At 31.8% G+C, this 21,721-nt stretch overlaps 1 long non-coding RNA gene across 1 annotated transcript in view; it reads right to left on the bottom strand.

Moving 5' to 3' along the window:
* LOC129218633 (uncharacterized) overlaps nt 1–14,708 on the bottom strand; it is a 29,332-nt gene extending 14,624 nt beyond the window's left edge. Inside the window, exon 1 of the long non-coding RNA XR_008580351.1 lies at nt 14,248–14,708. This is a non-coding gene — a long non-coding RNA (uncharacterized LOC129218633). The remainder of the gene's footprint in view (nt 1–14,247) is intronic.
* Between the last annotated feature and the right edge of the window lie 7,013 nt (nt 14,709–21,721).

Raw genomic sequence — 21,721 nt, 5'->3', positions numbered from 1 at the left:
TACGAAACTGGTAACTAATTTTTCTAGAAACACAGTTTACTTAATTACCAATATATTCTTTTTATAAGAAATTTAAATTACTTTTAATTTTCATTGTGTAATAATTTAGGTTTGCTCAGCGTTAGAATACTCTAGCGTAGAAAAGGCATGACAATAAGGTCAACACGATAAAGACTTATTAATTTAACCAAATATCATAGCTTATAATAAAATTGAAAAAATCTCACCCAATGAACATTATTTTAGGTGCAGCTTTTAATTCAAAAATCTTAAGTCTTAACTCTTATTATATTAGCACGACACTGAAAACCAACTGAACCTAAATTCAAACTGAAACTTAAAAAATGGCAAACGCCTTTTCGAAAATAAAATGTCCATTCAGAAATTTCGAGAATGCGCTCTAAGTTAAATAAAGAAAAATAAGCAAATTAAAATGGACATCCCATGCAATAAAATGAGTGGGAACCCGAAATATTGTAAGCCCCAGTATCTCATAGTAACAGACGTTTAAGATTAAAGAAAAGGAAAAAAATGGATTAAATCAAAGAGAGAGAAAGAGAAAGTGATGAGAGAGCTTTTCCTTTTCCCGTGGAGTGGGCTCCGAAAATTCTGCCCATCGCCTCACTGAAACTTTGTATAAGCGACGCGAGAAGAGACACATTCCTCCCATTGCTTCTACTATTGCTATTGGATGAAGATATTTTTCGAGGGGGCAGGAAGGGAGCCGGCCCATACGCATCGTTCAGGGTGATGTTGCTTGCCGCTTTCATTACTTTGATTTAATGCTCGCAGTTGGTTAAGTTGTGAGCCACCGTTAAAATGGACTAAAGAATCATTCTTAAAGCGTTGTCGCTATTTGATAGAAAAGGAACACTTTCTTCTTATATTATTAATTAGCAGAGTGCTAGAAATTTAAAATCATTTTCATGCCCTAATTTTATTGAAACACAAAAGTCATTTTTAAAAAATCTAATTATGCGCTGTTTTATCGGGTAGGCTCGGCCCACCCAGCCCACAGTGACGAGCCGCCACTGATATGCAGTCAAAACTCTATAGTAAACATTTCACTATGAACGCATTTCCTTTGCATGAATTTAGTATTGCATAGTTTAAAATTTTGAAATTGTGTCATAGATTTCAAAACAAGGAACTATGTATATATCTATCTATCTATATATATATATATATATATATATATATATATGCACAATGAAACATTACATATTTTGCATTGGAACCTTGTTTCTTTCCTTATGCTCTTTTCTACATTATCGAACTTCTATCTTCAAACAATACAAGGTTAGGTTGGGGTCTTTTTTTGTTTGTAGCTTCGATATATGAATGGAAATGACTTCCAGTTAGGCGATCTTGAATCTGATTCTGAGGTACATCCTTTTTATCCTTGTGTGTTCCAATCAAATTTTCTATGAGGTCCAACCTGAAGTCCAGATGGCGTTGTGCACCACCACTTTTTTTTGTAGAGTACAAATGCGTTCCAAACATATTTGTTTAATATCTGCCTGAAAATTTTTATGTAATACTTTTTTTGCTGATTTTGCACCACTGGATAATAGGACAAACTCTGATCTGCTGTGTCGACTCCTCCTATAGTATTATTCTAATCCATAATCGCCATTGTTTTTGTTTTTTTGATCACTTTGCGTTCAACACCGTTGTTTCTTTTTCTTTTTTTTTCTTTCTCCACAAAATCAATTGTATGTATCGCGCTTAGAATTACTATGGGTTTTTTTTCCATATATTTGAAAATGCAAATTCTGCCTTTTTGAAATCCTAAGATTTCCCCTTTTGGAGGATTCCTAGCCTTGATTTCTTGTGAAACTTCCTTCCTGTTGCTTCTCAAAGTTCCATATGTATCTGTCCTATGTGTGAGTAACAGTTCAGCAAGCTCTGGTGAGGTATAGTAATTGTCCACAGTGACACAATATCCTTTATTGAGTAGATTGTCCATCAACGTCATTACAATGTTCGTTGTAAATTTGTAGTTAATCGTTTGTTCCTACATTGTCGTATCTTTTCCGGTATAAATTACACTAGTCTTCCTTTATAAAGTAGTAAGGATTTGTCAACAGATACATCTTTTTCGGGTACATATACAAATTTAAATTTATTGTTTATGTATTCATATACTTCATACATTTTTTTAAGTCATGGCTGGGGATGATTTTATTGTCCGTGAAATGAAAAAATCTCATAATCGTACTGAACCATCTTTCAGACATAACCCTGATGTTTCCTCGCTACAAGATTTCATATGCTCAACAATAAACTCATTATGAACTGCACATATATCGCATTTAAAACATAAACATTGCATGCAATGGGCACCGCCATGTTTTCTAACTGAGCAAACCACCCTTTTCCTTCGTGAGCTTCGTTAAGAATTTTGCTTCACGAAACTGAGTTATACTTCCTGAACGGCCAGTTAGCTAACCTGTTCTCTTTTTAAACGCCTTGTTCAGTTAACTCGCATCACTCGTTAAACGCCATTCGACTTTATGAATGCACCATGAATATTCATTATCTGAACATTCGTCCAAATCCATTTCTTCAGAAGGAATGCAGCAGAGTTATTTGCTCAAATCAGCAGAGTGGAATATCATGAGCAGCGTATTCTACTAATAAAGTGCAATTAAGAAGCAATTAGTCTTGAAAACGACTTTTTTTTTTCAAAAAATATTGAAACGTTACTCAGAAGAAAAGGCAGAAAAAAATATTAGTCAACGCTGATAATCAGTGAATGAAATGCAATTTCTTGCCATCTCTCCTACTTATAGTTTCCCAAATGGATAGTTTGTTATCAGTTGAATGTTTCTACAGTATATGACAAAAGCATACAACCTAATCCATCAAGAGTAGCACTCAAGTTGAAACCCCTAAACCACATGCACATTTCCTATTGAACTGATCACAATGCCCTGTTTCCTGTCAGTTTCTTTCCTTTATTCTGGTGCATTTAAAAGAATCAAAAGGACCTGCTCTGTCACTTATTTGTTTGCTTACAATGATTTGATAGTGAACAACTTTCTCCAAGCATCCATTTCATTGTAGCAGAAGCATTCATTTAAATTTGAAATGAAGACATACTTTGTGTAGAAAGAAGGCATGCTTGAAAGAAACCACACTTTGAAAACAAAATCAAACAATTATCCCTTATCTGTCATTAAACCAATGTTTGATTATAAAGCACTAAAATTTTCGTACACGTTATTTGATTTTTGGCTTTGATTATCAAAAATATTCATAAAAGTGAGAATTGCAAAAAATACACTTAAAGAAATATATATATGAAAAATGGCTTTAAAATAAAATGAAACTACTTATCATTAAGCAATAATTTTAATCTTGTAGCATTATGTATTACTTAAGTATTTATAATTATATTTGAATATGAACGATAAGAGATTTTGAGATAATATTTCAATAATAATTTTAAATGCTTGACTTAGATGCAAAATGACAAAAAAATCAAAAAAAAAAAAAAAAAAAAATCATAAAAATGAGGCAATAGTGGAAATTTCTGAAATGCAAATAAATTAATTACAAAAAATAAAAAAAGTAGCTTGGATTTAAAGAAAAAATCATACCCTAAACGAAAGGAGAACTCAAGACTTCAAAATGTACTCAAAAAGAAAAATTATCTAAGTGAAGTATCCCATTGAAAAAAGGAAAAAAAAAACAGTAATTTTGCGTTTGACCTAGGTTCTTTTTAGCCCATATGGTTTATTATCCAAGAACTTTGGAACACACACAAAAGCGTTCTTTAACATATAAATCTTAAAGCATTTTTATTAAAAGTGCACTACTGGCTTCTTTCGTTTGAGAACATGCAGTTTCTCCAAAATCTGGTTCGACTTTTCATTCCAATTTTGAACAGCTGGAAATAGCCACTCCAATCAACTATAATTAGTGCCTAAGGCATTAGAAGAATGAAATATTTAAAAAGTAGGACTTCTAACATCTGGTGAAAAATATATAACATCATTAAATCGAATGAAAACCGACATTATATCATAATCACCCTCTGATATTCTTACATTCAAACTAGCATTTACATTATGTTAGCTTTATCACAATTGTGCCACTCCGCAGCTGCCTTTTTATCCATAATATATATTTTTTAATTTACTTGCAGAGCCCAATCATTCTGATAGGGGAAATGGGGATCATTTGTATTCCAGGGCCCCCCTATGGCCCGACTAAGATTTTCGAAGACACTGGGCATGAAATTTATTCTTTCCTCCGTGCCCCCTTATTCTGAAGCTATAAAATATTTCGATACTTGCGTATTAACACAACCATGCTAAATTTGGTGGTAAACTCATATCACAATGTTTAAAAAGTAGAAAAAGTAGGGTATACAATAATTATATAAGATGAGGTTAAACTTTGCCAGTTTAAAATAAATACCAAAGGTATTATGATATAACTTTTAATAGTAAATACTGACTAAACTTCAAGTGGTTTTGAGATTTGCAAAGAGATCAATTTTTTAAGGCTAATTTTTATCAACAAATAAAGATATTTTTTTCCTTGTCTTTGAATTTGCGAAAATATCAATGACATCATTGTACTCTACATTCTGAGCAAAATCATTATTTTTAATTAGCATGATAAATTAAGGATATTTTGCCCCCCCCTCCCCCATTGAAATCTAAGATTGGGGGGGGGGGCCTGTGCCCCGCATGCCCCTACGGTAATCAGGCTGTTTACTTGATTAAAGAATAGGCTCCTTAGAATGCCTAAACATGTGTCTGTTGCTCTTATTACAATTTTTTTTTTTCATTTTTAACATCACTTATCGCATTATTATTGCAGTTATTGCATGAATGAAAACATTTTATTTATAATGTGATGATTTTTTTTTCTGTAATTTAGTTTCTTTACGAGAGAAAAAAAAAACATGAATATTTTCCAAAAACTTCTAAGCTGCGTAAAAAACGTGAAGTTTCACAACGTTTGAATTTAAGGTTATATATTAAGGCTATATATAAGGTTATATACCCTTTTTTACATTTTATTTATATTTTTTTGTCAAGATTGAATTCATTGGCGTACTTATTGTATTAGCAGAATATTGTTTAATAGCAACAATATTTTTATGTAAGCTCATTTCGTTTGCATGTAAGTATAGATATTGTGAATATACAACACAAAAAATAAAATAAATGAAGTTTTAAAAAAGGTGTGGTGCAAATAAGCATTTGAAGGACTTAAAACTAAATCGCGCTAGTGGCAGATACACCCGGCTGGCAACCGGGCATTTGCCCGGTGGGCCAGTCATGTATCGGGCTGATCAGTTGCCCTGTCTACAAACAGTAAAATGTAAATACCGCTACATAAATTCTCCATAAATTTTCAGTCCATCTTTACACATGGGCTCAAGCCTGCAGATGGAAGGTGCAAGGCCGTCGCTAAGAAGACCGGGGACTACCAGTTTTTCAGAAATGGGTCGCCAATTTCATTTTAGTAATGCAATAAAAACAGAAAATCAAGGGCAGTATTTAAAAGTTAAAATACTTCTGTCCATTTTTCAATTTTATTTATGAATTGTAGTTCATAACAATTGCAATAAAAGTGACAAAAAGTATTTTTTCTACAAAGCTTTGACAGAAAATGCAATCTTAAAACACAATTTGGAGCATCCAAAATTCTGTATTATAAAGATTATTTAAGTAAAGACCTCCTAAACGTTTCTAACATTTTCTTTTGCGAAAAATAAAATGCTCAGTTTCTCTCACTCAATATCCCTCGAAGGGTTCAAATTCACGGCTGAAGACCCTTCAGTTTAAAAATGATTATATAAAAAAATATGATTCTCAGGGGCCTCTGACACGCCAACCTTTTCTACCATTTACCTTTCCTATTTTTTTAAAATCAAAAATATCATTCTGAAAATCAGAGTTATGTAAATAGAAAAATACACAGGACCCCAAAATATGGTTTAACTAGGAGAAAATTTAAAATATAACGAGATATATTGAAAGTATTGAAATTAATAGTCACACCAGTAGTTCCAATTGTTTGAATGTAAAAATCATGTATATATTGAAAATTGAAACAAAACTTTATCAAGAGGGGAAAAAGGAATGATGTTTAAAATTAAATAGAGTGAAAAAAAAGACCATAGATTATTAAGGTTATTTAAGGTCACCAAAGCACCAGATCAGTTCAAGAAAAGTTTTTTTACCTCGTTCTGCAGATGGCTTGCATTTCAAGCAAATAAAAATACTAGATTGGAAATTTGAAATTTTATTATGGAAAATCTAAATGTAATTTTTTTTGAAGGAGAACACTGTTGGAGGGTGTTTCATGTTTTTTATCAATAAAATAAATAAAAGAAGATTGGGACGTAGCCAAAAGGGAGGAAGAGAGGGATCTAAAAGCTTATATCTTCCTTTTTAGCCACCAAAGCTTGCCTAAAGTGCATTTTTGAAACTTAGCTTTTTAAGGAGCTCCATTCCTTAGTTTAACGTCATTAAAGATGGCCTACAACAGCGTATTTGGGGTTTCAGCTTCGAAAAACTTTGAGGAGAGTATTTCTATCACAATCAACCTAGACACGTCCCCTCCCAATCATTAAAGAGTGTCAGAAATCAGTATCGAAAAAATTTCCGAGGCCCCTTAAGCATCTCCTTCCCATAATATCATCGAAGATCGTCTAAAATTATCTTTTTTGGGCTTCAATCTCGAAAAAAAAAAAGGAGGAAAACCCCCAAACCCCCATTTTCCCCATAAAATCATGACAGAAGATTTTTTGACCTATTCCCAAAAATTAAATTAAAACCTCAACTTTAAATTTAAACACCACACACCAAGCAATTTTTGCAACTAGCGAAAGTAATGTCCCTATCGATCTACTTCGTTTCTCACTTTTAGATTCTGTATCATGTAAAAGTCTATGTCATAGTGTCATGGACTCACAGGTACACCAGACCTTTATATCTTCCATTGTCTACTAACCTCATCTTTCCGCATTAAATATAACCCCTCTAATTTCTCTTTCTGAAGTTTTGATTGTTAACCGGTGAAAGCCCTCAATTCTCTCTTCTTAGTAACATTATGAAAGATCGTTTATAACTCTGTTTTCGAATTTACAGCATTGAAAAATTTCAAAGAAAGCGCCCCCCTTCCTCCCCCTTCGCCATCATCAGTAAAGCACGTCAGAAATCTCATTTTTAATGCTTCAATTTCATAAAAATTCCAAGGAGAGCCTCGCCATAACTCATCGAAGGTCAGTAAAAGTTTTGTGTTTGGAACTTAACTTTTGAATAACTGTCGATGTCCTAGTTTTTATCAAAAAAAAGCTTACAATCACCTTTTTAAGATTTCAATTTCAAAAAAATTCTTGATGGATGTTGCTCAAATCTCTCCTTTTCGTAGCATCACCCAAAATTTTTACTAGTATAAATGCTAACAAATGAATAAATAAAATAAGCTTGCATTTATTTAAGATTTTAACAAATATATAAATTCCATTTACCACTTTCATTTTCCCATAGCCCACAAATCAGGTGAAATTAAAACTGTATAATGCGACATATAATGCTATAAAACTTGCATGTAATTAAACACTTAATACAAGCTGAATCATTGGACACCATGATTACAAAATGACATTATCAGTGTAGCTAAACTTTTTGTGGAGCAGCTGGGTATATTCTATAAAAATCATTAAAAAACTAAACACAATCTAAAACTTTTTGAGCTTTGATGGTCATTTTAAGCACTAGCATAAAAATGATTATTTTTAAATTGATAAAAAAGTTTTAAACACTATGTCATGATTTGAGAAGATAAGCATCTTTAATTTGCTATATTTACATGTCTGTTTTAATAAAATAGCACATTATAATTAAAATAAATTCGAATGTTTTAAGATCTTTGGTAAGCCTGATAAGCATTAAAACTAGATTTGAAGAACGATGTTGGCTTAAATTAACTCGGATGGAATAGAATAAACATATTTGAATGGGCGTTGCAGTCTTCATAAAAAATAAATAAAGTATAAGAAGGGTTGAAAATATTAGTCAACAAAAAGGTATTAATATCTAAACAGTAGAATGGCATAGCAGATAAAAATGAGAGAGTGTAACAGAAGCGGATGCAATCGGATTTCAAAAGCTACATCTAACAATTGCACCCACCATCACTCTCCAGCATTTCTCCCTCCATTCCTATTTCACCCTCTTCACTAACACAGCAAAAAGTTCCTTGCTTCTTTCTACTCAAGAAAGAATGTATGCCTCAGCAAGAATCCTGATGGGAAGGTCGGGGCAGAAGGGAGTTGAGAGGGTATTTGCGTGATCGCTAGAAAGTGACTGTGAAATGGGCGTGGCAAAACAGTGAGCATACAAGTCTTCAGCAAAAAACAAAATACATACAAGAAGGGTTGAAAGTAATAGTCCACAAAAAGTTATAAAGGTTTAAGTGATAGGATGGCATAATAGACAAAAATGAGCGAGAGTTATGAAAGCGGATGCAATCGGATTTCAAAATGCATAAACGCCGACGCTTTCTATGTCATTCTCGAGCCTTTTCCCCTCCCCACTCACAAAACGAAGCTCCTTCCTTCTTTCTACCTTAGAAAGAACACGTGAGTCAGCAAAAATCTTGACGGGAAGAACGCGATCGCGATCGATCGCTGGAAAATGCTCTGCGTCCGGGAAATGAAAAAAATACAAAAAGCGGAAAATCGCGGATTCGCGGAAGATTTTCATCCCTGTAACATAATTGAAGATAATATAGTATAAATGCAAGTTCGGAGTTTCACCTCCAAAAAATTGCCAGAGGAGGACCCTCAAACCCCCGCTCTCCATAAAATCACCAGAGATAATCTAAAGTTGCGTTTTTATGACTAAAATTTGAAAAATTTTCCGGGGGCGAGACCCCAGGACCCCATATTTCTGAATCAAAGTTAAACTTACAATTAGTTTTCTAATGCTAATATTTAATGACACCTACATGCAAGAAAAAAATCAATCTTCTCCCTATCTCTTTCTGTATTGATACATGTGTTTGACAAAATTAAGGGGTTGCACACACCCCTTGTCTCTTTATTCTAGCTGAAGTAATGTTAGAAGATATCATTACAGAAATAATCAGTACAGCACCAGGCACTTAAAAATACCTTAAATAGATTATTACAATACCCCGCCTTTTGTTTTACAAACAAAGGTTTAGCTTATCTTGTATCAATTGTTCATCATCAAAACACAGAAAAGAATCCCATCTGTTAATTTTTTTTTTTTTTTTTAAGAAAGTATTTATTTATTTATTTTTTGAATTTCCTCATATTTAAGTGATATTGTTTCTCAATCATTTTTGTAAAAATTAGTATCTATAGAATCTATGAAGCAGCAATACTTTTATGCCAGGGCCGATTTCTTTAACCAATCCGCCACTGAGGTGGACGATACATCACCTTCGGCTGAAGGATCGAAGGAAGTGACGTAACGAGCTTTCCACCAGAGAAGTATCCCTACGCGAGCGGGAAATAGGGCTGTCACAATGAATGTGTCAAAAATGGACGATAATGTTCAATGTTGGGAGAAATTGTTTCTCAAATGCGAATCTCCTTATTTTGGATATGTTTCATCTTATGACAACTAAATGGGGAGCGGGGCACGAAATGAGGGGGCGACGCGACGTAAGGCGTAGAACCTTTGTGTCTTTTGAAGTACTCGTAGACAAAAATTCTGAGAACATATACCTGTTTAGAATCTAACAAAAGTCACTTCTTTGTTTAGTTCCTCTAAATTTCTTGGAATATAGCCCCTGCGTGGGCTTCCTGGGGAAGTGGGGAATCTAGCATTAAATTTTGCTGCCTATTTTAAATTCAAATGCATTTAAAATTATTACTTGACACTAATTACAATTAAATAAATTTTTCATCTCTAAATTCTATTTTTTAGAAGATCTGCATATTAATTTGTCAAATTTCCTTTGACCCCCCCCCCCCCCCCGGAAATGAAAATCTCGCTACGCCATTGATTGGACCCCCTCCGAAATAAAATTCTGGCTACGCCACTACATACAATCCTTTACTGCTGCTTGAGTCATAAAATATGACACTATGAAATACAAAGGGTAAGAAAGCTCCATATGTAAAAAAAGTGCAGGGCGAAATGTATTACTATGCACTTATTTCTGAATACTTAGTTGCGAGTTTTAAAGACAGTAAAATGTAACATCTATTTTTATGCTGTACACATTGAGGGAGGGAGTCTTGATGACAAGCCTATGCTTTACACATTTTTTAAAAAACAATAGTTAAACTCTATAATTGCAAGTTGATTTTTTTTTTACATTATACAATGAATTTTTGAAATAAACAAAAATCATTTTTCTGCTATGAATGGGGCAAACCTAACCTGGTTAGTTTTTAATGGTGTGATCTGCTTGATAGCTCTGCAATGCCAATCTCTTCTTCAGAACACAGGAAAATGTAAATTTACCTTGTCACCTTGTCTAATAATCGCATAAATTCTGAATTTGAAGTAAATCACAATGTTTTAATGTTTAGACACAAACTTGCTATGAAAATATAGTAGGCATGTGTTGAAATTTTCGGAACACCCTTGCCAATCAATGCCAGGAAATAAAAACTACCCGAAAATAAAATATTTTGGAGTTAAATGCAATGCCTTCAGTGCAAAGAAATTAAGTTACTCGCCAGAAATGGCTATTTTGTCCGATTAAATGAAACTAATTAAATGATCCCATAAAAAAAAAAGAAGTGATAAGTTTCCACCTTTTTTATGGAGATACACAGATTTACTATCAAAAATAAATGTTTCAATGCAAGTTATATATTATTCTTTCTTTATGAACCACAATTTTCAGAACAAATTTTACACTTGTTCATTTTTTAAAAAGTATAAGTTATGTTAACTACAGTCGGACCTCCATATATCGAAGTAGCAAATTGCCAGAAAAAAATTCGATATATAGAAATTTCGATATACAGAAACGATATCATTTTATCATAAAAATCTCCTAAAACATTAAAATTAAAGCTAATTTTCGTGCATGAAACCCAATTTCTAATTTATACGAGCATAAACGAAAGTTAATAACTGAAAAATTAACAGAAATTACATTTTTGTGCCTTCATACATCTTGATTCTTCGGCAGTTCAACTTGATTCGCAATATGAGATTTTCGTTTTGACAATGTAATCGAGAGAAAAGTAAAAAATCAATTTACTTAACTTGAATGATTTTTACTGAAGCTAAAAAGACTAGGAATGATAATCAACAGACAAAAAGGATAACTTGAAACTGATTTTACAGTGTTACTGGCTACAACTAAGATTTGAAATAAACTTATGGGAATTTAAGAACTCCAGAACGGAGCACAACGACCTATATCTACACACCCCTCAAACTCAGATTCCTTATGAGTTTCTTAGCAACCTTTAGTAAACATAATTTTCTCCCCTAACCGTCATTTTTCATAAGATAAACAGTCTAAGTAGAAAAAAAAATCTACGAATGTCCCGAAAAAAAATTCGATATATAGAGATTTTTTCGATATATAGAAACAATTTTTCTATGTAATGAACATTGAAATTTGCTGGGATTTCGATATATAGAAAATTTCGATATGTGGAAGTTCGATATATGGAGGCTTGACTGTATTTCACTTTGCCCCACATTCCCCCATATTGCGAAATAACACTTCCTCATTCTACAGGAGTTAATACTTAAAAAAATTAAATATTGGTTCTTTAAAAATTCCAAATAAAAAACTAATGAAAACACATTTAAAAATTAAGAACGGTAATTTTTATTATTGTACATTACAAATAAAAATTAAGATATTACTTTATATCATTAAAAATAAAGTATGTTCTTTTATCCCAATCAAAAAACGACTGAAAATACTTTTGGAAAATATAGAACAGAAAATATATTTTTTACACTTGTATGTTAATCACGCCCTTCATTTCTAATGCTCCCATAAATTTTCTCGGATCCGGCTGGGGGGGGGGGGGATAATAAAATAGTTCAATAATCATGCCCTTTTCCGTTTGTTATTATACCATTAAGACAGCGAAACACGGATAACAACTTCTGCCGCAAACATGGGAGGAAAAAAAGGCGGAGCTAAAATGACGTCACTTCCTTGGATCCTTCAGCCGAAGGAGACGTACCGTCCACCCGCCACTGAACATAAGCTGCCGAGATATTACATAATATGTGAGCATGTAGTGTGGTTACTCACTCAATGTTTAGACCAATTTTCTTATCATTTTAAAGATACTAGTGAACTGTATGGAAAAAAGTTAAAAGAGTGCTGAGATATTAGGATAATCAGCATCCAGGACAGGATGGTATAAAAAGACATTTCTGATCTTTTCAAAGAGACTATTAGACAAAAGGTTACTCAAAACAGTCAAACATTGGAAGCTTTCCGAGTCGGGGGAAAAAATATTTATTAAAAAGAACTATTGAATATTATTTTTTTGTTAATCGTTTGAGGTGTGTCAGAGAAGCTAGTCATCAAATGTTTTTAATTTAAGCCAGTTTAAGTCTAATTAAACATATTAAAGTTTTAAAAAAATAACTTATATCATATAAATAAGACCTAATGGACAGAAATGAAAGTCATATTTGTTCTTAATGCATAAATATATGTATACAAATACAAATGTGACGACCAGCAACAGGCTCTGGGCCCAGCTAGGCAGGTCCTAGTCAATTAATTAGTCCCCAATGAAGATCAATGGCCCTCTTAAAGCTATCCAATCCCTTGCTCATTACTGCCTCTTCCGGTAAGCTATTCCAAGTGCCCACGACCCTGCTAAAGTAGTAGTTTTTCCTGATTTCCAAGTTAGCCTGAGATTTAAATAGCTTAAAACAATGACCCCTTGTCCTGCTTTCCCGCAAAAATTTAATCCATTTACATCTTTCATTTTGATAAATTTAAATAACTGAATCATGTCCCCTCTGACTCTCCTTTGCTCCAGGCTATACATGTTAAGCCTATTAAGTCTGGTATCATAATCTAAATCTGAGAGTCCCCTTACTAATTTAGTTACCCTTCTTTGAACCCTTTCCAATACAAAAATATCTTTCTTCAGATAAGGCGACCAAAACTGAACAGCGTACTCCAAATGAGGTCTTACTAAACTCCTATATAAAGGCAGAAGAACTTTCTTAGATTTGTTTGAAATAGATCTATTGATGAACCCAAGCATTTTGTTGGCTTTGTTACTAACAATACTGCACTGTTGACTAAACTTGAAGTCCTGATTTATAAAGACACCCAGATCCATAACATTTTCTGCCTGATTTATGACTGAACCCTGTAGACGATATCTCATACGCTTATTTCCATGACCTAAGTGTAGCACTTGACATTTCCCTACATTAACTGCCATACCCCATTTATCTGCCCACTTAGTAATATGATCTAAATCCTCTTGCAGCTGTTTTACTTGTTCTTCATTTTCGACAATCCCCAAAACTTTTACATCGTCAGCAAAACAATTCATGCTTCCAGAAATATTTTCATTGATGTCATTCATAAATATAATAAACAAAAGAGGCCCTAAAACTGATCCCTGAGGAACCCCACTTAAAACATCACTCCAACAGTATGATCAGTTCAATAAAATGTGCGCCAAAATATGTGTTTCCTTGTCTCATTATTTAGGAGACATACATTCTAATTTAGAAGAAAAACGAACTATCCTTATGCTTTCAACTAAGATCCATATTATGTCCCCTTTTTTGTTGAACTAACAGGTTGTAAGTTGCAACTAGGCATTAAACTACATTCCACAGATTCTCTTTTGTACCAGCTTTGATGAGCAGGTGTGCTGTTGTTCAGTGTCACGCGTCCCTAATGAAGCAGAAAGAACTCCTCAACCCACTGCAGATTACGAGGGGAATAAAATTCGTTTGAGAAAAGACCGACTCTTTATGGGTCCATGTGGTATTTCGGTGACAACACCAATCAACACCAATCAGAAATTCTAGAAAAACATGGCCGCCGCTTGGAGGGTTAGACTAAAATTTATATATATATATATATTTATTTATAAATGTTCAATGATTAATGTCTTAAGTGATTGACGACAATCAATTAAAAGAAAAAAAAATAGTAAAAAAAAAAAAAAAACCTCATTTAAGAAATCTGATTTTTTGAATGGAGAAAAATTAATGAGTTAAATCACAAACCCTGCCTATAGTACTAACTATCGATGAGATTTTCACTTACATGGTCTTGTAATTCTCACATAAATCACGATTTCAGCCCCAGGTTGGTAACGAACTTCGTCTGGGGATGGACACACGAATGAGTATACCCCGTTCAATAAGTAGTAAAGTGGCCGACCATAATCCGAGGCGTGCCACACATGATCCACAAAAGTATAAACGCTCATTCTCCCATCTGGTTCTAACAGACCGTACGGTTGACACGAGCCATTGAAATCAACCCAACATAATTTGATGTTTCTCGGAGTGCAGTTATGAAATACAACTCTAACTGAGCGTTTTGATGCGCCGGATCGAACTTCTATTCTTATGTTGCCGTCATACGTGATGACAATTGGACGTGGAGTATCGTCAAGTTCCACGACCATACTAGCCATATTGCTCATTATTAGAGAACCAAAAGCAAACATAAAACAAACAAAAACAAATTGCTCGGCCAACTGAGCTGTTAACAAATGTGCTTTCTTATGCCACCATGCAGTAAACAACACGTTCCGTTAGGGACCGAACGCGTAAGGGTGAAATGGGTGAAATAATGCAATATCTTCGCTTTTCTGCTTCATATTCTTATCGTTTATGCTGCCATCTAGGGGATAGATGTGTGAGTATCAATCATTTTAATATTTGAAAATTAAAAAAGTTAAATTCATGGTTTACCGTGGGAAAAAAAAAAAAAAAAAAAAGAAAGGAAAAAAAAAAAGAAAAATAAGCTTTTTCATTTACATATTTACTTACATGATTATTTACATTATATACTACAATCTTATAAAGGAAAGAAAAAAAGAATATTATTTTTTGGCTACACTTGGTATAAATGGGTGCATAAACAAAGTTTCAAAATCAGTAATATACGAATATGATAAAAATCAAATTGCCTATAATTGTTAGTAATAACAAAATTGTTCAAAGAGAAGAATAAGATAGCATTATTAAAAGTTTCTGAATAAATACATTGTGCATTCACATGAAATAGACTTAGGATATGTGAAAGCTATGGTTCATGCAATGAGTAATTTAAAATTGGACGAAAAAAATAACAAATTTTGAATGTTTTTGGGAATTGGTATTTGTTACATTTGGAGGCTCAAAAATTAATCCTCTGAACAAAAAAGTTCATGTAACCTCAACTGATGAAAGTATTCAGTCAACTTAACTAAAAATTATTTTATGCATGAATAAAAAAAAAATAAGTAGTTTTAGAATGATTTTCTTCCTATTCATTTACTTTTTACAATTAGCATTCATATGAATTAATGCCAGGTGAAAAATAACTAAATATAATAGAATAAAAGTTATTGATCTATTGTTGATAATCATATCTTTAAAAAATGGAAAGGGTGCTGAAAAATGTCAGGCAAATAAAAGTAAATAACGAAAATTTTTGAAAAAAAAATAAAAATAAAAAAACCATTTTTAAATTGGTTTACAACAAAATAATTGATGAACAGATTAGTTAAAAATATGAATTTCAGCTTTACATTAAATACATACAAAAGCACTCAAACATTATAGTCTGCAAGACGCTCATATGTGAAACATATTTTCTATATATTAAAATTCTATATGAAAATAGTTTAATTGCAATAATGATAAAGGTTAGAAATGACTACTTAACATCAGGGTTTGTGATTTTAATTCTTTTTCTAAATAAAAAATTTCGGATTATTTTAAGTTTTTTGAAAACATTTAGACATTAATTACTTTACATTTATAAGAATAATATATTTCCTACACAATAGATGAAAAAGCAATTTTTTAGCTATTTTTATTTCATGGCAGTAGCTATGTTTTATAATAGATATAAGTAGACGAGTTTTTACAAATAAGGCATGATTCTAGTTAAATTTAACGTTTAAAATAAGGAAAAAGAGGTTTACAGAATTTTTATTTTGATCTTTTAATGTAAGTACAGAAAGATAGTCCGAAGTAAGTTTCAATCATAAAATGTATGTACATTGTGCAATGTACATATTATGTTATCTACAATTTTTCTCCAGTCACTTCTCCCCCTTTTTCTGAGTTTTCAAGAAGAATTTTCTCTTTTTATAAAAAGAAAATTGTCACACATGATGATAGCAGTTTTACAATGACAATTAGACATGCTTGAAAACAAAATTTGATTATCAACCACTAGGTTTCAAGTCTAGCTGCTTTGTCCCCCCCTCCCCCCCCCCCTATTACCACCAATCCTTCAACTATACTTCTAGGAAACAGAGGTATCCCTATTTCCTAGAATTATAACTTTCATACTTTTTTAAGATAAATTCTTAAAATTTGACAGTTTTCTATGATTATTAGCTTAGAGTCGACAAAAGTTCTGAAATAAATTGAATTGGGGTAAATAAGGCAATTGTTAGTTAATTAATGAATTAATACTTAAATGATTGAATAAGTATGCTAATTGAACTATTTCACTTTGCCCAGCGTACAGTTGACTAAGTTAAGAGAACTTTTAAAATAAAAATTAGTTTAATTTTAAAGAAAATCAATGCTGCACCAAAGAATTAGTAGGTCTCAATCAATATATAAAATGCTAATAACAAAAACCTTATCATTTTATCATAACAAAAATAGTTCTTGACTTACAACAAAATATTAAAATTTGAGTACCATTTTTTGAAAATTCCTTATTGTTATTATTTTTTAACTCAACGGGTACGTATTTTGGTATCGTATTCAAGCTTTCGATTTTGTTAATACTTACTGTTAACTGCTTCACAATCTTACATAATGTTAAGCAGTCTTTGTTGATTTAAATTATGATTACAATCATGATTTGAATCAAATGATTAAAAAAAAGATATTTGATTTGAATCAAAAGATTGTTTTAACAAAATCATCGATTAAATTCCGTTGATTTTATTTTTATAAATAAAATTTGAATTTTGGAATATATTGCTCGAAATTTAACTATACTGCATTATACCATTATACAAATTTAACTTCAAGTGGCTAAACTACATAAATCACTCTTTATGTGTATGTGTAACAGATTTTCAGACTCTTGCAATATTGCTTTTATTCCAAAATTACAGTTCAGAAAAAAAAAAATATATATATACATATATATAAAATTTTGCATTTTTCCTTATATACAGGAGCGGACCAAGAGGGCGCCAACCTTGACTCTCAAAGGTCGCAAAAAAAGAAAAAAAAAAGATATATAATTAAAAATAAATAAAATTAAATGAATAAAAAACCGAAGGCGCAAAAAAAAAAAGAAAGAAAGAAAGAAATAAAATAAATAAATAAATAAAACACCCTAAAGGTAAGAAAAAAAAACGATGGCACCCACAGAAAATTAACAAAAAACTTTTTTAAATTAATATTAATAAATAAAAACATCGAAGGCGAAAAAAAAAAAAAAAAAAAAGCCGACGACGACACAGAGTTTGTAAGCGCGTAAATAATTTAATAAATAAATAAACTTAAACATACAGGTTTGAGGCCGCATAGGGAAAAAACAAGGCGCACACGCTCGAGGGTGCAAAAGAGAAACTGGAGGATTTCAGGTTCAAAGGTACAATACAAAAAAAGACCGCACAGGTGCGTAAGGTACAAAAAAGAAAAAAAGACAATCAGGTTCAAGGTCGCAGAAAAATTTAAAAAATAAAACAAAGTTAAAGTTTTAAAGGGAAAAAAAAAACCTAAAGCGCGACGCGTTTGAGGGCGCAAAGAGAAACAAAGACAGACAGGTTTGAGGGAGAATAAACAATTAAAGGCGAAGGTGCACACGTTCGGGAGCACAATTAAAATAGAATAAAAAAGGTAAATTTTTGAGGGCGCAAAAAAAAAAAAAAAAAAAAGGTACACGAAGGCACAAAAAAAGATGAAGGCGCACAGCCTTGAAAGCGCAAAAACAAAACAAAGGGGGAAAAAAAAGAAGCCGTTCATATTCAAGGACGCAAAAAAATGAGAGATAGGTAAAAACAAAGTCTCACAAGTTTGAGCAAGTAAAAAAAAAAAAAAAAAAACGAAAGCGCACTGAGGGCGTTCGAAGGTGCATCCGAAGGCCGATGGGCCAGTTCGCCCCTGCTTATACGCCATGACTAATATATTTAAGAAAAGTAATTGTTTAACATATTATTTTACACTAAAATTGTACATGATGATGGAAACCTTATCATTAAGCAGGGGTGCCCACCTAGGGGGAGGGGGGGGGGGGGTTAGAGGTATTTTCCTCAATTTTGGGGGCTCTTGATCTGGGGGTCTTAGTAACAGTTAGGGGGTGCTCTTGCCCTTAAGGGGGGACACCCCTGATTAAACAAGGCATAAAACAAAATCACATCTTATCTGAACATTATAACGTATTTATAAATCTTAAGAATTTATTCAATATTTAGAGAACTTATCCTAATTTTAAGAGTGAGCTGAGAGTGAGCTGGCTGAAACTAAGCTCTTAGAAAATTGCCAAATTTTTATGAATTTTTCTTCTAAAAAGTATGAAATAATAGAAACTAGTGGTATCACTGTTTCCTAGAAGTATAGTTGGTGGTAGTAACTGGGGGGGGGGGGGGAGGCAGAGCAGCTAGAGTTGAAACCTAGTGGTTGAAAATCAACATTTGTATTCAAGGATTTCTAATTGTCATTGTAATACTTCTATCATCATGTATCATGTGTGACAGTTTTCCTTTTAAAGAAAATGAGAAAATTCTGTTTGAAAACTGCTTAAAAAAGGGGGGAGAAGGGACTGGAGAAAAATTGTAAATTACTATGCACTATACAGACATTTTATGATAGAAATTTACTATGGACTATGCCTCTGGACTTGTACTAAAAAATCAAAATAAAAATTCTATGAACCTTGTTTTTAATTTTAAATGCTAAATTTAATTTAAATCATTCATTATTTGAAAAACTCTCTCGGGTCTACTTATACTTATTATTCAAACATAGCTACTGCCACGAAATGAAAATAGCTAAAAAGTTGCTTTTTCATCTATTGTGTGGGAAATATATTATGTTTATAAATGTAAAGCAATTATCTACAAAATTTTGAAGATTTTAAAACAATCTGAATACAAAATCCGAATTACGTGATTGAAAAAAAAAAAAAAAAAAAAAAAAAAGAAAAATCAAACCCTGATGTTAAGTAGTCCTTTCTAACCTTTATCATTATTATTACAATTAAACAATTTTCATATAGAATTTTAAGATAGAAAATATGTTTCACACAAAAGCGTCTTGCAGACTAAAATATTTGAATACTTTTGTCTGTATTTAATGTAAAACTGAAATTCATATTTTTAACTAATATGTTCATCAATTAATTTGTTGTGGACAAATTTGAAAATGATTTTTTTTTTTTTTTCAAAAAATTTTATTGATCACTTTTGATTAACTAACATTTTTCAGCACCCATTTCTTTTTTTAAAGATATGATTATCAACAAACTAGTTTAATAACTTTTATTGTATTGTACTTAGTTGTTTTCCACCTAGCATTAATTCATATGAATGCTAATTGTAAAAAGTAAATGAATAGGAAGAAAATAATTAGCTTAATATTTTTTTTCTTTATTTCTAAAATATTTTTAGCAAAGTTGACTGAATACTTTCATCAGTTGAGGTTACATTAACTTTTTTGGTCAAAGGATAGGTTTGGACTGGAGGCTTAATTTTACATCCTCCAAATGTAACAAATACGAATTCCGAAGAACGTTCAATATTTGTTATTTTTTTTTCGTTTAATTTTAATTTACTTCTTTCATGAATCGTAGCTCTCATATATCCTTAGTCTATTTCATGTGAATGCGCAATGTATTTATTCAGAATAACCCAAATGAAAAAAAAAAAAAGTTTAATAATGCTACCGTATTCTTTTCTCTTTGAATAATTGTATTATTACTAGCAATTATAAGCAGTTTGAATTTTATCATGTTTATATATTACTGAATTTGAAAATTTATTTATTCACCCATTTATACCAAGTGCAATCAAAAATAATACATTCTTCTTCTCTTTCCTTTATAAGATTGCACTACCTAATGATAAATAATTATGAATGTAAATGAAAAAGTCTATTTTGCATTTTCTCCACCGTAAACAGTAAATTTAACGTTTTTAATTTTTCAAATATTTATATTTTTGCTAATTATAAAGAATAAATGAATACGAAAAAAAAGAGAACCTCCATTAAGAGAGCTTTGCAATTGCAACCTTGTTTTTATAATTATTAAAGAATGATATTCACACACATTTTCAACTGCCACCAGATGGCAGTATGAACTGGCGATAAGAAAATCAAGTAGAAAAGCGAAGATATTGCATTATTTCACCCTGACGCTTTCGGTCCCTAACCGAACATGTCTACATGTTTACTTTACTTTACTTTAAATTCTCTTACGATGAAAATATAATGAAAGCTCTGGATCTTTAGTCTTTCCTTCGCATCACTTACTTCTAGAGATGCAAAAAACCCTCAGTTTTGGAGCTACGGGAATAAACCCGGAACTTTGGGGAATATTGGAAATTAAACAAACTCCATGTTTTTCCACAATTGAATCTGGGCCTAATATGTACTTTTTTTCAGATGATATCATTGCTAAAAAATCTTTTATGTTCTCAGTATAAAATGTGCCATTTAAAATTCAAATCTAATTAAAACTAAAAATATGCTTCTTGAATTTTTCTTTCTTTTTTTTTTTTGAAAAAAATTCAAATTATTGTTTGAGGCCCAAAAATAATTGCGTAAGCAACCCTTGCTTACGTGGAATGATATGTCTTATCTCAGTGAAAATATTAGAGAATGTTAATTATACAAATAAATCATTTTATGGTTAACTAGCCGCCTGCGGCGACCAGCTGGTCCGCCTTTTTACGCCAATGTGCCACCTTCGGCGGCCATAATTGTGTATCAATTATATAAAATTGTTTTGCTTTTTATAAAAGCTATCCCTGATCACTCCTCTTTCTTTTTTTTTATTTTTCGAATTGAAACGATTTTATTTTCTTTGATGATGGAATGTTATTTTTCATGTATCGATTTGTTTCATTTTGCTCTGCGTCAACTTCTGCATTAAAAACAGTTATTGAAATCAACAATCCAGATTTAAATTTTCAGTAATTTTAAAGAATTAAAGTTTAAAATAAAATGAAGTGGCTTTGAATTATTTGAATCTCCAGTGAGCAAAAATTCATGAACAAAATTAATAATAAATAAATAAAATACTTTAGGAAAAAAAAAAAAAGAAAAACAACAACAAAATAATAGGAAGAAACGTGTTGAAGAAATAATAAATTCACAAAAATTTAAATTTAAAATCGTATTTCTATTTAATTTCAAATCATATTAAAAAAAAATACAAAATGTGAAAGTAGTTACAATATCGATTAATATAGTTTTCATTTTTAATTTGTATTACTTTGTTCTGCTCAAACTTCTGCGTCCAAAACCCGCCCCCCCCCACCCTTCATACGAACAGAGAAATTAAGCTGGTTGTAACTTCAATGGACAATGTATGAACGTATTTGTAA

This window comes from Uloborus diversus, chromosome 3 (assembly GCF_026930045.1).
Source record: "Uloborus diversus isolate 005 chromosome 3, Udiv.v.3.1, whole genome shotgun sequence".
Lineage (NCBI taxonomy): Eukaryota > Metazoa > Arthropoda > Arachnida > Araneae > Uloboridae > Uloborus > Uloborus diversus.
Note: the sequence above shows the minus strand (reverse complement) of the source record. Positions and strands in the feature narration are given on the sequence as shown.